A 16,051-nucleotide genomic window follows, 5' to 3' on the forward strand; every position below is an offset into this window, starting at 1 on the left:
AATACAGTAAGCCCTTACCTGAAGTTCCTAAGGCTTACTTTACTGGAGTCTTTTCTAGCTCACTAGTCTTTTTCCAGAATGCAACTCTGGATTACATATGTGCAACTGCTGCATTGGCTTTTATTAATACCTTTGCAAAGCATTGCAAGCTAGATATTAATATCCATATTCAGCTCTTCCTTTGGGGTTACTACTACCAATGGTATGTTCTCATGTGGGGACCACCCAGTAGAAGAAGATTAACACTCTATCCAGTCAGTCACTGAGGCTAAAATTATGTATGCTGGATCTAAATGACCAAGTCCACTTTCAGTAACACACCCTCACTCCTTCCTCCATCTGTGATGTAGTAAGTCATCTCATATCTGGAGAGGCTTGAGCCTTGGAGCATTAAGGGACAGGGGAAGGAACTATGTCACCCTGTAAAGGTCTTACATGCCTATCAGTATTATTGTCAATCAGCTTTAGTTCTACTGACACTTAGGATGGACCTGCTATAACCAGGTATAAATCTTGTATACTTATCATAGAGACAGATCTAGAAGATTAGGTCCATTCCTGGTAATGCCTCCATCCACCTTTCCCTGCCTTGGCAAAACAGATCTAATATGTCTTATATTATTTGTATTAACATGGCTAACCTCAAATGTGAAGAGGAAGAGCTGGCTGGGATAGTTTTGTTTGTTAAGAGGTCCTAATGCCTATTGCCTTAGCCCTGGTATTCACTAAGAATGGACCTACCCTTCCCGACATATCATTATAGTAAATATATATTGTTCATTTATAAGCAAAATTTAAGACATACATTAGTCATGTCTGTCATAGGACTGTCTTTTTAATTGACATGAGATAATTTGCATATTGTATTCTTTTGTAAGTACAATTATTTTTAATTGCAAGTATTTCTATTGGATTATGTCCTCCTTCCAGTTTTGCTTGATTGCTTCTACTGGCAACAAAGTTGCATTTTTGTCCTGTAGAATGGTTCGATCCTCGGCTGGGGTGCCTTCTGTGTGGAGTCTGCATGTCCTCCCTGCTCCCTGTGGTCACGTGGGTTTTCTCCAGGTGATCCGGTTTCCTCCCACATCCCAAAGACATGCTGTAGGAGGATTGGACACACGAAATTGGCCCTAAGCGTGAGTGTGTCTGCCTTCCGTGGAAGGTTGGGTGCCGGGCTGGCAACCTGACACCATAAAACTCTACTGCTGATCATGAGCAGACAGGTGATTTACTGTGGCGACCCCTGACCGGGAAAAGCCGAAAGAAGAAGAAGAAGAAGAAGAAATGCAATGTGCAAAGCCACTAAGAACTATGACCATTTTCCTGGCCACCACTGTCCTTCTGTATGGGAGAGGGGGTGACTTTCTTGGATACTACCTCTTTACAGTATGCAAGCATAAACAGGAGATTCTGCACATGTGTACATTTTTTTTTGGAGTTGTCTAGAATTATCAGTCTGGTTATGAAATGATATTTCTGGCAGTTGGGAAAATGGGGCATTTCTATCTACATACCTGCAGGCTGCACTGTTGCCAGAGATATAACATGCTGCATAAGTGGGCCAGACTACATGGCAAAAAATCAAGGACTCTTAATTTTAATTTCACAACAAGCTACTAGGTTTGTAGTCTTAGGAGACCATTAAGAATCCTAGTTCAAATTTGTCAGTGCACCATCTGGTTGAGTGACTTGTTCAAGGTCATGCAGTAGGCAAATTAAAGTGCCTAGTATAATTAGGCATTAAGGGATTTGAACCTTGTATCACTGGCAGATTAAACAGCTTCTTAACAAGGCAGAGTTTTATTCCTCGGCACTAATTGCCAGCTTTTCTGTATATATTTTGATCTATCACCTCACTTTCCTACCTGAGCATTTAAGTCAAAAGCTGTGAGACTTTTTTGTTTTTAAATCAACCTAATTAAAAAATGCTCCACAGAAGCAAAGAACAGATAGTTCACTGACTTTTTCTATTATATGACAATTATGCTTAAAAATGCCAGTTATGTGTTCTTAAATATCCAGTTAGTATTTTCTGTATACCTATGGTGTATACTATTGTCTTACTTCAAACAGTGCTTTGAAATCATATTGTATATTATCGCTTAATGCCTCACAGGTGTTCTTCATGTGCACTGACTTTCACATTCATTTTTAAGCGCTTTTCTCCCCATGAGTCTGCTGAATATAGGGACTTCCAAATGAAAATTTTTCATTCAACAAATATAAATAAGACGAAGAGCAGTTATTTAGACAATGAACTATACTTTTAACAAAAGGATGTGTTGTGTGCCCAGAGTTCTCTGCTTTATATGAAGCAGCATTTCTTGATCAGATATTTGAGTGCATCCTTCTATCAGCACCCACATGACATTCCCTTCAAAGCTTATATAGAGCCGTTATGTAGCACCACCTTAATAAGCATTACACCTTTCTGTTCTTTTATATGCTTGGGGCTGCAGAAACTGCACATTTTTCATAATACATTTGTTGTATAAATAGCAGTTTAAAATCAAAAGTGAAAATATAGTGATGTGCAGATTTGTACTTTATTAGTCCATGAACTTTTTTTTTCACCAATTGGAAGGTAAAAAAATGCCTCTCTTTTGTTGAGAAATCATGAAACCTTGATCCTTTAGATTTGTTATGCCTACAATAGAAGTTGTCACTGCTCTAATACCAGCACTGAGTCAGTGCTATCAGAAGTATTCTTTGCTTAAAATACATTAACGAAAAACAAACATAGGCTCTGCAGAAGTAGAGTTTTTTTAAAGTTTGATTCAATATGTCAACCTTTTCACAACTTTTAAAGCTTCAGTTGCAAGTGATATTTCAATAATGATAACTATATGCTTCTCATCTGCTGCTCCAAAACACTGCCATTATACCATTATAAATATGTCAGACTCTTAGTTCTACTTGATGTGGTAAAATTAAAGAAAAAAGAAAAAAAAAGCTCTCCAATTATAGAATTGACAGCTTTAAGAAACAACACATCAGCTGAGGATGAAAGGAAATGAAATAGGAAAATACTGTAAGAAACATGCCATATAAAAGAATTGCTTGTAACACAGATCTGAAAACATATGTATATATACTCTTGGGCCAAAGAAGTCTGTAGCTGAAAATCTTTCAAATATGCATTCACTGTTGCAAAGCACATCTTAGAAGAGTATGTTTATTGTCAGTTTCTTAGTTCTGAAGAAATTCATTTCCTTTCCTGACTTCCCAGTAACCACGAGACTGATGTGCAAAGTCCTTGAGGGGAACAGACTGGTTTTTACAAACTTGACTTGCTTAAGGGTGGCAGCATGACTTGCAAACAAAACAAACCTTCATTCAGGCAAACTACTCCTTTCTGTAAGATGGAAAAATAAACAGGGCAAAATATTTGCATATGATGCCTTTGTAGGTTTCAAAGCATAATACTGCTGCAGGCCTTGTTTATTTTTGTTAAGATAAAAATCTCAAATGTGCATGGAGAAATGCAGAGACAAAATTATCTGAGCCACACGTAATGAAGTACATCAAAATGAATGTTTATCTCATCCATTTTATCTCTGAATGCATTTTCAAAAACTGGCGAGTACTTAAAAAACTGAATCAACTTGAAGTACATATGCTTTTCATTTAAGTGTTTCAGGGAATTATTGTCAGTGAGTGTAATAAACTAGGCCCAGTACTCAATGAAGGAGGCCAGCAAACTTCCATCACCCATAGTCATGTTGTTTGCATCAATCTGTTTATAATATAAAAGAGCCTTTTGTCATATTCAGTGCTGTTTGCATGTGTAATGGGGGGATTTCTCATTGACTAGTCTTGTGTAAATTTGCAAAGTTATTTAATGAAAAAAAACCTCAAAACAAATGAGAGTAGCTTTGCATGATATAGGCTGTGTTAAAGAGATGGACCAAGCTGGGACAGACCTTAAACACATGTATTTTTCATTTTTGGTGGATGCAGTGTTTAGCTGCCAGTTAGTGAATTCCGTCTCAGTTTCAAATAACTTTTGTATGTCAAAGGGATTGTCTTGTGAAGGACGTTTACTATCAAACAAAACTAGAAAGCCATTGGCACAGAAGGAGCACAGACACCATATGATTACATAGGGTGAGTGCAAAGCGTAACAGTTCCATTCCTAACTGCTTCAATGATAAGCAATCAGTAGGATAATGAACACCGTATGGTTTTCTGAGTATGGCAAAAGATAAAAGTTACTGCAAAAATAAATGCCTGAAGTTTTCAAGGAAACACATAAAATAAGGAATATGTCTTGGACAGCAAACTATTTAGCAGTCAATTACAGCTGATTTAGACAAAATAGAATTGGCCCTAGGTGGGAGTGTGTGCATGTGTGTGCCTTCTGTGGAAGGTCGGGTTCCGGGCTGGCAACTCGACACCGTAAAACTCCACTGCCAATCATGAGTGGACAGATGATCCATTGTGGCGACCCCTAACCGGGAAAAGCCAAAAGAAGAAGAAGTTACAAAATGTGGCACACAAACAATTACAGCTGGGACATACAAAATGTGTGTTATATCTATTTCAAAGAGCATAAGGGTCACAGGGTTTAAAACTAGACAAATCACTGGCTATGTTACAGGTGAGTAGAAAATGGGCACCCTAGACATCTCCACTCTGATTAGAGAGCAAACAATTTCCAGAAGGGTGTTAATTTACAGGTAATGCCTGCTGGGAAATGAATCCACCACTTCACAGCAGAAAATTAAATGGACACTTTAAAACTAAATGGCTACCATTTTTCTATGATGTCTAAACAGTACTGTTCAGCTACTGTAAAATTAAAACAAAAAGTAAATAAAAAACTGAAAAAATAAAACATTTTTGTGTCCAGGTGGATGTGTGTGTGTTTGTTTCCTTCTGTAAGTCTGTCAGAATGTTCATTCTTGCGTGCAAGTGGCACTGACTGCAATAGGCAGTTTTTATTAAACATTAAGAAGTATGAAACTCCTAATGGCTGGCAGTACTGACTGAGCTTAACTCCTTGCTTTTTATTGTTATACATTTATACATCAGCAATATTTGCAAAATCAGGGACAGTGTCTAAGGAAGGGAAAGGGTTGATGAGGGGTGGGATGAGAGAGCTGCAGTGCCTTATATTCTGTGTTTTTTTAAATAACGTGACTTTGAAATTGTTTTTTATTAGTGTGTGTGTGCGTGCGCGTGTGCATGTGTGTGTGCGTGTGCATGTGTGTGTGTGTGTGTGTGTGTGTGCGTGTGCATGTGTGTGTGTGTGTGTGTGTGTGTGTGTGTGTGTGTGTGTGTGTGTGTGTGTGTGTGTGTGTGTCTGTTTGTATGTGTCTATACTCATTAAATACTTACCAAAAATATTTTTGATGTAAAATGTTTCCTCTAACAACAACTGCATATACTATAGCAAATGTGAAACCTTTGGGAAAAGAAATAGTTTACATCAGAAATATTAAAAGAATATAAATATATATATATATATATATATATATATATATATGTGTGTGTGTGTGTGCGTAGTAATTAAAAAAAACAAACAAATATGTAACAAATTAACAGATAGCCCATTCTCTAAGCACAATAATGCCCTTCAGGGTTTGTGTTAATGTGTAAATAATGTACTTCCAGGGGTATAGAGGCCCTCCACTTGCAATGCTGGGCCTTAGAACACCCCTGGGCATACATTATTTATATAATAACACACACCCTGTCAGGCATTATTGCTTGCTTGTTGCACCATTGGTTGAGTGGCTTAAGTGTGAGAATTTAATGTTACTGTGAGTTTCACAGCAATGTATTGTACTGCATTGTTTGAGATGGCAGTCCACTTTTTTTTGGGGGGGGGGGGGATTCACCATTTTTCACTGTAGTGTGAATATGTAGTTGGTATATATAATTTTGAAGGCTTTTGGGGCCTTGCCTCATATTAGGGCGTGCCAGGGGACTTGCCCCACTGCAAGAAAAAAAAAAAAAAGATTTTTTTTTGTGTTTTGTATGTGTTTGTCTCACAGTTTTGAGCATATGCCTTGTGATGTGCCTTGTATTCACATAGTAAAACCAAAATCAAAGAAGGATACTGTTAAGCAGTAAGTCTGAAAGTAATGACCCTATTAAACAGAAGATGTTTGCAGAATCCTCCCACACATAAATTTTATTTATTATTTGTTGACCAGGAAAGTCCGACTAGGCTCCATAGAGCCTATTTTCAGTGGTGGCCCTGGTAGAAATGCTCCAGTTGTATGTCTTTAGAATGTGGGAGGAAATCGGAGTACCCAGAGGAAACCCATGTGAATGCAGGGCGAACATGCAAAATCTGCACAAAAGGCACCCCAGCCAAGAATTGAACTAGAGAACCTCTTGCTCTGAGGTGACAACGTTAACCACTGCACTGCCATCATTGATAACCAGTTAGTCTGAAAAATAAAGAACCTATTACAAAGTTGTTTTCAGATCCTCTCCAATGGAACACTGACACAGGAATTCACAAGCGCATGTAAATGACAGCATACTATAAGAAGTAGAATTTTATATACTGCAGGAGGATAAGTTTATCTTTGTATAATGGCAGGACTGTGAAACACTGTCATCTAAACACACCTTCTGTAAAAGAGCTGCTTCTCTGTTTACCTGAGTGAGCCTCATTTATCTGTCTGCCAGAGCTTGTTCTATGCTATAAATAGCTGTTAGCTACTTATTTATTTATTTATTTATATTTGTTGACCGGGAGTGTCTGACTGGACGTAGGTCCATTTTCAGCGGAGGCCCGGGGAGAAAAGCTCCACAGTTAAAATAAATAGACAGTAGTTACATTGTATTACATAGCAATTAACAATTTACATAGCAATTACTTACAACATATTTACAGATGAAGAACATAGTACATCAGTAGATAACTAGAATCTTTATCTGTGAAGTACATAACAGACATTAACAAATGTTAAAATAAGAAGTTCCTGCTGTATAAGTACTAGGCTTATGAGCATCTGAGCTTGCTATAATCAAGGTAGCTAGTGGAGTGGAAAGAAAGGTAGTGGTTGGATGGGGTGGGTGATATTAGAGTGGGAGTTGCAAGGGCATAGCCAGCATGTTTTTAGGTGCGTTTTTAGTAAATTTTTGAAGTGGGTGCATGATGGTACGGAGGTAATTGTGGGTGGGAGGGAGTTCCATAATTTGGCTATGGTGCAAGAGAATAGTGCTTCACCAGCAGAGTTATTGGCTTTAGTGATCTGCAAGTGATTTTTGTTGCTGGATCTTACTGGTCTGGTGGTGCGATAGGGTTGGAGTAGATTCTGGAGGGATGGGACATTTGGTGGATGGTTTACTAGTTTGTGGGTGAGTGAGAGTTGATACCATTGAATTTACTTGCAGCAAAAGAAAGCAGATAACAAACATTTTTTTTTGTAAGAGGAGTCTTTTGTAGTCCTAACAAACTTGATAAACCCTCCCCCATACTCTCATGCTAAGGTGTGAAAACTCTCACTGTAGTAAATGATTCCTTACTGTACATTTACAAGTGACAATAGTAGGACTCGAAACATAGTCTGTCTGCTACTTCCCAATGCCTTCAGTGTGAGGATGTTTCCCTATCATGAATGATGCAGACTTAAAATGTGCTTTACTAGTTCCTCAGTTATTTCTGTCATGTCCCACCTTCCTTTTTTCTATTTCATATTTATTTATACTTTGGTAACCAGGAAAGTGAACTGGTCCCAGGACCCTTTTCAGCCACAACATAAGCTACACTGGCAAGAATGACAACAGTTATTAAATGCTCTCATCAATACAAATAAAAAAATACTGACAGAAAGACACTGACCGTGATTGCATGTGGAACACATAGCCAGTGTGTAACAGTGACCAAGTAAATAATTGAGCAACATTTACTAGAATGTATACATTAATAATGCTTAACTATACTATGTTTATTATAAATTCATTGTATGCGCACAGATTACACACACACACACACACACACACACACACACACACACACACACACACATACATATAGTGTGTGTGTATGTATGTGTTTCTGTATATGTGTATGTATATAAAGTACATGTACAAAAGCGTGTGTATATGCATTTAAACACAGTTTTATTTATTTTATTTATTTATTTATTTAAATTTGTTGACCGGGAGTGTCCGACTGGATGTGGGTCCATTTTCAGCGGAGGCCCGGGGAGAAAAGCTCCACAGTTAAAATAAACAGACAGTAGTTACATTGGATTACATAGTGATTAACAATTTAACATAGAAATTACTTACAACATATTTACAGATGAAGAACATAGTACATCAGTAGACAACTAGAATCTTTATCTGTGAAGTACATAACAGGCATTAACAAACGCTCAATAAGAATTAAAACTCAACTAGCACCCTGGCTAACAACAGACACCAAAACCAAAATAGCAACTAGAGACAACGCGTGGGATAAATGGCGCACTACCAAACTACCCCTAGATCGTATCAAATTCCAACAACTTAGAAATGAGACTAAAAAAGCCATCATACTAGATAAGAAAAATTACTTCTACAATCTGCAACATAAACATCAGAATAACCCTCAAAAGTACTGGGCAGGCATAAATAAACTTCTCCAACCAGGCAAATCCACTACTCTGACCCCAGGAACATTATCTGACAAGAGCCAAGAAGATATAGTCAATTAATTCAATACTTTCTTCACAGAAACCATCCAGTCATTAGCTAACCAACTTTCTCCTCCCCACACTTCTATAAACACTATACCTGACTCACCACTCTCTTTTAACTTCCAGCCAGTGTCCACATTCTTTATCAGATCCCTTTTGAAAAAACTGAAGCCAACCACCCTTTCAGCCGATCTTCTGCCGGCTGAATACCTGCAAATTGCTGCAGATGTCGTAGCCTACCCTATCTCAATCTTAATTAACAGAACCATAACTGAGGCCTCAATCCCCTCAATTTGGAAAATATCCTATGTTATTCCACTCCACAAAGGAGGTTCATCCACAGAACTATCCAACTATAGACCTATAGCCATACTATCACCACTTGCCAAAATTATGGAAAAGTGCATGCACAACCAACTAATGCTCTATCTAACCCAAAATAAACTACTCACAGACTCTCAACATGGATTCAGACCCCATCATAGTACAACCACTGCCCTCCTCTCTTTTACTGAAAACATTAATCTTAACCGAATAATAAAAAATATCCTCCGCTCTCTTCCTGGACCTATCGAAGCCTTCGATATGGTAAACCATTAGTTACTTCTATATACTTTAAAAACCCTGTATCTAGATACTCCAGCCCTTGACTGGTTTCAAGCTTACCTCACTGGGAGACAACAAGCAGTAATGTGGCAAAACAAGCTCTCCTGCCTACTACCAAATACCATAGGAGTTCCTCAAGGTTCCATATTAGGACCTCTCCTCTTTTCAGTCTTCATAAACGACATCCAAACAGTCATCCCTGAAGCCACCTGCATTTAATATGCAGATGACTCGACTATAATATGTTCCAGTGCCTCTCTTGCAAATCTACTAACTACCACCCAGCATAGCTTCACCAAAGTCGAAAACTGGCTTGCCAACCATCTTCTGATCTTAAATCCAAACAAAACTAAGTTACTTCTCTTCTACCCAACCAATAGATCTCCGACTGAAAACTTCACTATAAAATCCAATAATGGGACCATCATCTCCCCAGACACCTATACAAAGCTATTAGGAGTAAACATAGACAATAAACTCAGATTTGATATACATATCAACCAAGCCATTAAGTCAGTCAACAAGAAACTTGGGACCCTATATAGAATTAAAGCCTTCCTTACCCCGAATGCCAGGGCAGCCACAGCCCGTTCACACCTTCTCTCTACCCTACTATATGCCTCTCCTGTCCTCACTCACCTTAACAAATCTGATCTGGCCAAGCTCTCATCCTGCTATAATCACATTGCCAGGTTCGTTACAGGCCTACCCTACAGAACACACCACTGTACTAACCTGAAAAGCTTGGATGGATAAAATTCCCACACCTTCTTCACCAGTCCCAACTCATAGAGGCCTTCAAAATCCTTAAACAACCTGAGAATACCCCAGCACTAAAAACTTAATGACTCCCTACTCCAATCTAAGCTGCCTTGGCTCAGCAAACAGACTCCTTGTCCAAACAACTAAATCTCTCAACCTAGGTGGTGACGCAGCTATTTGCCAACACCACTGGTAAAATATGGAACTCTCTCCCAAATAACATCACGCTTGCAACTTCTCTAAGTCAATTCAAAAATAGTCTAAAACTCCACTTCAAGTCACACTGGCTATGTCCTTGCTCAAACCCAGACTAGCTCTGTGCCATTAACTAAAACATAAACAACTAGCTAAGATGATAAGTACTTTGTATACTGTGATAAAGAAATATGTATCCTGTTTAACTCTATGTCATTATACTGCCTACCGTCCTTGCTAATATGTTATTAATGTTACATTTGTAGTAATCTCAGAAATAGTAATGGCAGTCTTGTACTTGTATGTAAATAGCCTATGTTTTTGTTAAGTTCTTTCAGCTCATTTACTGTACCTAATTGTCAATGTAACTCTGTTGGAGCTTTTCTCCCCGGGCCTCCGGTGAAAAAGGACATGTATCCAGTCGGACCATCCCGGTTAACAAATGTAAAATAAATATAAATAAATAAATAAGTTCCTGCTGTATAATAAGTACTAGGCTTATGAGCATCTGAGCTTGCTATCATCAAGGTAGTTAGTGGAGTGGAAAGAAAGGTAGTAGTTGGATGGGGTGGATGATATTAGAGTGGGAGTTGCAAGGGCATAGCCAGCATGTTTTTAGGTGCGCTTTTAATAAAGTTTTGAAGTTGGTGCATGATGGTATGGAGGTAATTGTGGGTGGGAGTGAGTTCCATAATTTGGCTATGGCGCAAGAGAATAGTGCTTCACCAGCAGAGTTATTGGCTTTAGTGATCTGCAAGTGATTTTTGTTGCTGGATCTTAGTGGCCTGGTGGTGCGATAGGGTTGGAGTAGATTCTGGAGGGATGGGACATTTAGTGGATGGTTTACTAGTTTGTGAGTGAGTGAGAGTTGATACCACTGAAGGAGGTGAGGGAGTTCAAGCCAGCCCAGTTCAGCAAGTGAGAGACAGTGGTGACTACGGTAGGTGCTCCTGTGGCGAATTTGGTGATTTTGTTGTAGCAGGTCTCTAGCTTGTTTAGATCACATTGCCTTAGGTTGGTATATACTGGAGAGGCATAAAGTAGGGTGGAGATAAGGTGGGAATTTGCTATTGAAATCTTTGCTGCTTTGGTGAGAAATTGTTTATTTCTGTATAATGCTCCTAGTTTTTTGTGGACTTTTTTTATGGTCATGGATATGTGAATGACAAATTTTAGTTTATTGTCTATTTCCACTCCTAGCAATTTGGTGTGTTCAGTTGGGTATATAATGGTGTTGTCTTTTGCTGTGATGTTAAAGTGAGAGTTGTTTTGAGTATGTTTGGTGGGTTGGAAGATGAGTAGTTTAGTTTTGTTTGGGTTGAGTATTAATTGGGCATTGGATAACCATGTTTCAACAGAGGAAAAGGCTTCCTGTGTGACTTTTTGCAGTTTGGGTAGGGACTGGGCTGAGCAGATGATGGTCGAGTCATCTGCATATTGGATGAGTGTGCCATGTTTGGTGGCAGAGGTTAGATTATTGGTGTAAACAGAGAAAAGTAGGGGTCCAAGGATGGATCCTTGGGGAACCCCTATGGAGACAGGTAGTTGGGGAGATATGTCATTCTGCCCTACAACGGATTGTTGGCAGTCAGACAGGTAACTCTGAAACCAGTTGGTGACTGATTGTGAGAAGGATAGGTTATTGAGGACAGAGATAAGTTGTTTGTGTGGGACCATGTCAAATGCTTTAGATAGGTCTAGGAAGGTAGCAGAGGAGAGATAGCCATTGTTTTTATGCTGAAGGATAATGTTAGTAAAGGAGAGTAAGGCAGTGGTGGTGCTATGGTTTGGTTGTAAACCATGCTGAGTACTGGAAATGAGGTTGTTAGTAAGGAGGTAGTGTGAGACCTGAGAGTGTATGCATCTCTCTAGTATTTTGGTGAGTGGAGAGAGAATAGCTATGGGGCAGTAATTGGTTAGTTCTGCAGAGGGTCCGCCTTTGTGGAGGGGGATTATATGTGAGACTTTCCACAATGTGGGAGCGTAACTTTATGACAGAGATCGGTTAATCAAGATGGATACTGGGTAGGCCAGAGCATCAGCTGCGATTTGTAGGTATTCACTTGGGAGGTTATCTGCTGCTAATCTGGCGGGTTTAAGTTTAGTTAAGAGTTTTTTTATGTTGGAGGTAGGTACAGGAGAAAAAGAGAAGGCAGTGGAGAGATTACTAGTTGAAGGTGTGGGTTGGAGGGGAGGGGGGTTGTGTTGTTTAGCTAGTGAAAGTATGGTTTGGGTGAAGTGTGTGTTGAATGAGGTAGCAATATTTTCTGAGGAGTGAGGGATGTTAGGAGGAGGGGTACTGACTTTACCTGGGTGGAGGATGGAGTTTATGGAGGACCAGAATTGTTTGGGGCTGTGTTGTGAGGAGCCTAGGGCAGACTGGTAGTATTGGAATTTGTCCCGTTTTATTAGCTTTTTGACTCTATTGCATAGTTCTAGGAATTTCTGTCTAGCTGCGGGGGTTTTGGTTTTGCGACAGTGCTCCCAGGCTTTATCCCTGTTTTTCATTTCTGACTTAGGGGTTTTCTGTAGCCATGGGGAGGGTTGTGCTTTGGTTCTGGAAAATCTTATGGGGACATGGTAATTAAGGACGTTCAGGAAGGTAGTAATAAAAAATTCAACTGCGTCATCTAGTCTGTGGTACTTTAGAGCCTGCCAGTTACATTCTTTGAGGGATGAGATGAATGTGAGTGGGTTAAAGTTTATTATTTTACGTATTTGATGATAGATGACAGGTTTAGCTTGGTACAGGTATTTTATGAGTAGGAATGTTGGGGAGTGATCACTGAGGCTATCTGATAAGCAGCCTGTTATATATGACTGGGGGTTCTTACTGACTAGTATCCAATCCAGGGTAGTGTGCTTGCTGGAGTTTTTATTTATCCTTGTTGGTGACTGGACTAGTTGGGTGAAGCCATGAAGGTGTACATGATGGGTTGGATTGTTGCCAGAACAGGATTGCCAGTCAATATTGAAATCACCTAAGATGATAGTTTCTTGGGGGAAATGGTGGGTAGACCAGCTGAGAAGGTTTTCTAGTGGAGGGATGTTTTGGCCAGGTGGGAAGTAGCATCCAATTATGTCGATGGTTTTGTTTTGGTTAATTTTGAGGTTGGTATATATTATTTCTTCATTGCCTATTTGTGGAGCTGATGATTTTAAGATCTGGATGTTTAGATGCTGTTTAAATATTATAGCTACACCACCTCCTTTTTTGTTTAGCTGGTCTACTCTTAGTATGCCGTAACCTGTAGGGAGTATTTGCTCACTGGTAATGTGAGGTTTTAGCCAGGTTTCTGTCAGGATGACTATATCTGGGGAGTATAAGTCTATGGTGGCATGGAGTTCATGGACTTTGTTGGATATACTTCTAATATTTAGGTTTAGTAGAAGGAAGTCACTTGGCTTTCTATTGGCTGTAATATGGGAGAAGTTGTGGTTTCTAGTATGATTATGAGGATTGGGGTTGGAGGTGGTAGGGCCAGGGCTGGGGTGGATGTCTCCACTTAGGGCTAGTTTTGATATGCATGAGATTATTAGTTTTCTCAGTTTTTGAATGTGTTTGTTTATAAGGGAAACTTTATGATTGTGCTCTGTGGGTAATAGGTATGGTGGGAGGGTTACTATGTTAAGTTGTAGAGATGCTTTACGTTTGAGTAGTATAGTTGGTAGAATATGTGGGGGTTGCATAGGGATGATTCTTGAGCTGGTGGGAGGGGAGCTGAGTATGGGTGAGACATGAGTGGTGGTGTGAGTAGTAGTACAGTGGTAGTGGTTGAGTGGGGGAATGATGGAGCTTTGGTAGGATGTAAGATATGCAAGGGAGTGCATGCAGTGAGCAAAGGAAATGTATGCTTGTACTTGCTAGTTGAGGAGGTGTGATAGTAGAGGGAATATGGAGGAGGTAGTGTTGGGTTAGCGCTGTGGTTGGCTATTGGAAAGATGGGAGGGGTTTGAGTGCAATAAAGGTGGGACCACTGGGGGTGGGAGGGAATAGGGGGCAGGGTGGGGAGCGAAGCGGGTAGAGACCCTGTTAGGTTCTTGTATGAGGGGCTGGAAACAATCACAAAGCAAAGACAAGTATGTGTTAAGAAACAATCACAATTGACCAAGGACTGCTCTGAAACTGTAAGTCTTTTCTTAATTTCTCAGGTGGAAAAACAGGATAACCTTGTATCAGTAGGCTACTGTGGTCATAGTTTAAATTAACAAACACACAGTATTGATCAGTTATGGATACTATTTGCTAACAGAAGGGAATAAGAGAAAGTGGAAGATGTGTGTGGTGGGGGGGCTGCTTACAGCCAAAGCAGAGTGCTCTCCAGGGTAAAATGAAGATTAGCTCAAACAGGTAGACACATACTCAAAGTTAACTGTAGCTGTTTGCAGACAGTTCAGACTCGGACTGTGCTTTTCTTATAAGAATGTTAAAGGTGGTACCGCAGTTGAATACGTAAGAGTGGTGTTAGGTTCAAAGTTAACTGTAGCTGTTTGCAGACAGTTCAGACCCGGACTGTGCTTTTCTTATAAGAATGTTAAAAGTGGTACCGCAGTTGAATACGTAAGAGTGGTGTTAGGTTCAAAGTTAACTGTAGCTGTTTGCAGACAGTTCAGACCCGGACTGTGCTTTTCTTATAGGAATGTTAAAGGTGGTACCGCAGTTGAATACGTAAGAGTGGTGTTAGGTTGGAGAGACACTGAGCCTTCATGGGGCCTGTAGCAGAGTGGATTATAGTTTTACAAAATGTTAAGTACTTCTGATTTCCTTTGCTTAGTGTTCTTAATGCAAGGGCACATAGTAAATGTATGTTAAAGTAAATTCAGCTGTATATTATGGTTGCTCTATGACAATGCAAGGACTGACTCAAAGTCAGTGGGAATCTCTTACAATGGATCTGCATGTACCAGATATGCATCCCCCTCTGGAAGGATGTCACACAAAGCATAAAATACCTTTTTTTATAAACAGTATCAGTGCACCTAGTTGATAGGGTTGCCACCTGACTCTCTTTCATGCAGTTCTGGCCTGTGTGTGTGTGTGTGTGTGTGTGTGTGTGTGTGTGTGTGTGTGTGTGTGTGTGTGTGTGTGTCTGTGTGTGTGTGTGTGTGTGTCTGTGGGTGTTGGGGGGGATTGAAAATGATAACTGCATTTATACTTTACACGAAAAAATATTTACTGACTTCTCTAAATGTCACAGAAATCTTTGCTACTGCTCAAGTTATCTTAATACAAACTATTACAAATATTTAAAGCTTAGAATTTCAATACTGTGTTGCTGCTTATGTAAATTTGTCAGAAGAATTGACAATTTCCTTTAAACCCCTGACTGATCTAATTGCTTTGTTTTGCTATGAAAGGGGAGTGTTAAGTTCTCCTCCCTTCTGCAATAAAACAGTGGAAACAGTTCCACAGCTTTCTGTCTTTTTTTATATCAGCTGCTGTGTTCCTGACATTAGCAAGATTAATTACCTATCTAAGATTGACAGCAGTATCTGACAGGGTAAACTACTGTGCCTATGATATGTCATACAGGTGGAGACGAATTTCTCTACAAAGTATGTGAGAAGTTGAGTTTAAAAAAAAAGTAGGTTCCCTTCCTTTGACTCCCTTCCTTTGACTCCAGTGCAAGTAAATAAAAGTTTTAGAAATTACAAGTAGGTTTCTGGTACATACAAAATGCTAGAATCATATTGTAGGTAGAAAAGAAACCTAACAATTGAGTTAAACTGTATGAGAGGGTTGAGTGTTCCTTTAAGGAAATGGGTGCAGACAGAAACAAAATGGATACAATTATAACATTTAAGCAGTCAGTCAATTTTTGTGAAACATTTCTAATTTAGTA

The sequence above is a fragment of the Protopterus annectens genome, chromosome 11.part0 (genome assembly GCF_019279795.1).
Source record: "Protopterus annectens isolate FY-2018-M chromosome 11.part0, PAN1.0, whole genome shotgun sequence".
Taxonomy (NCBI): domain Eukaryota; kingdom Metazoa; phylum Chordata; order Ceratodontiformes; family Protopteridae; genus Protopterus; species Protopterus annectens.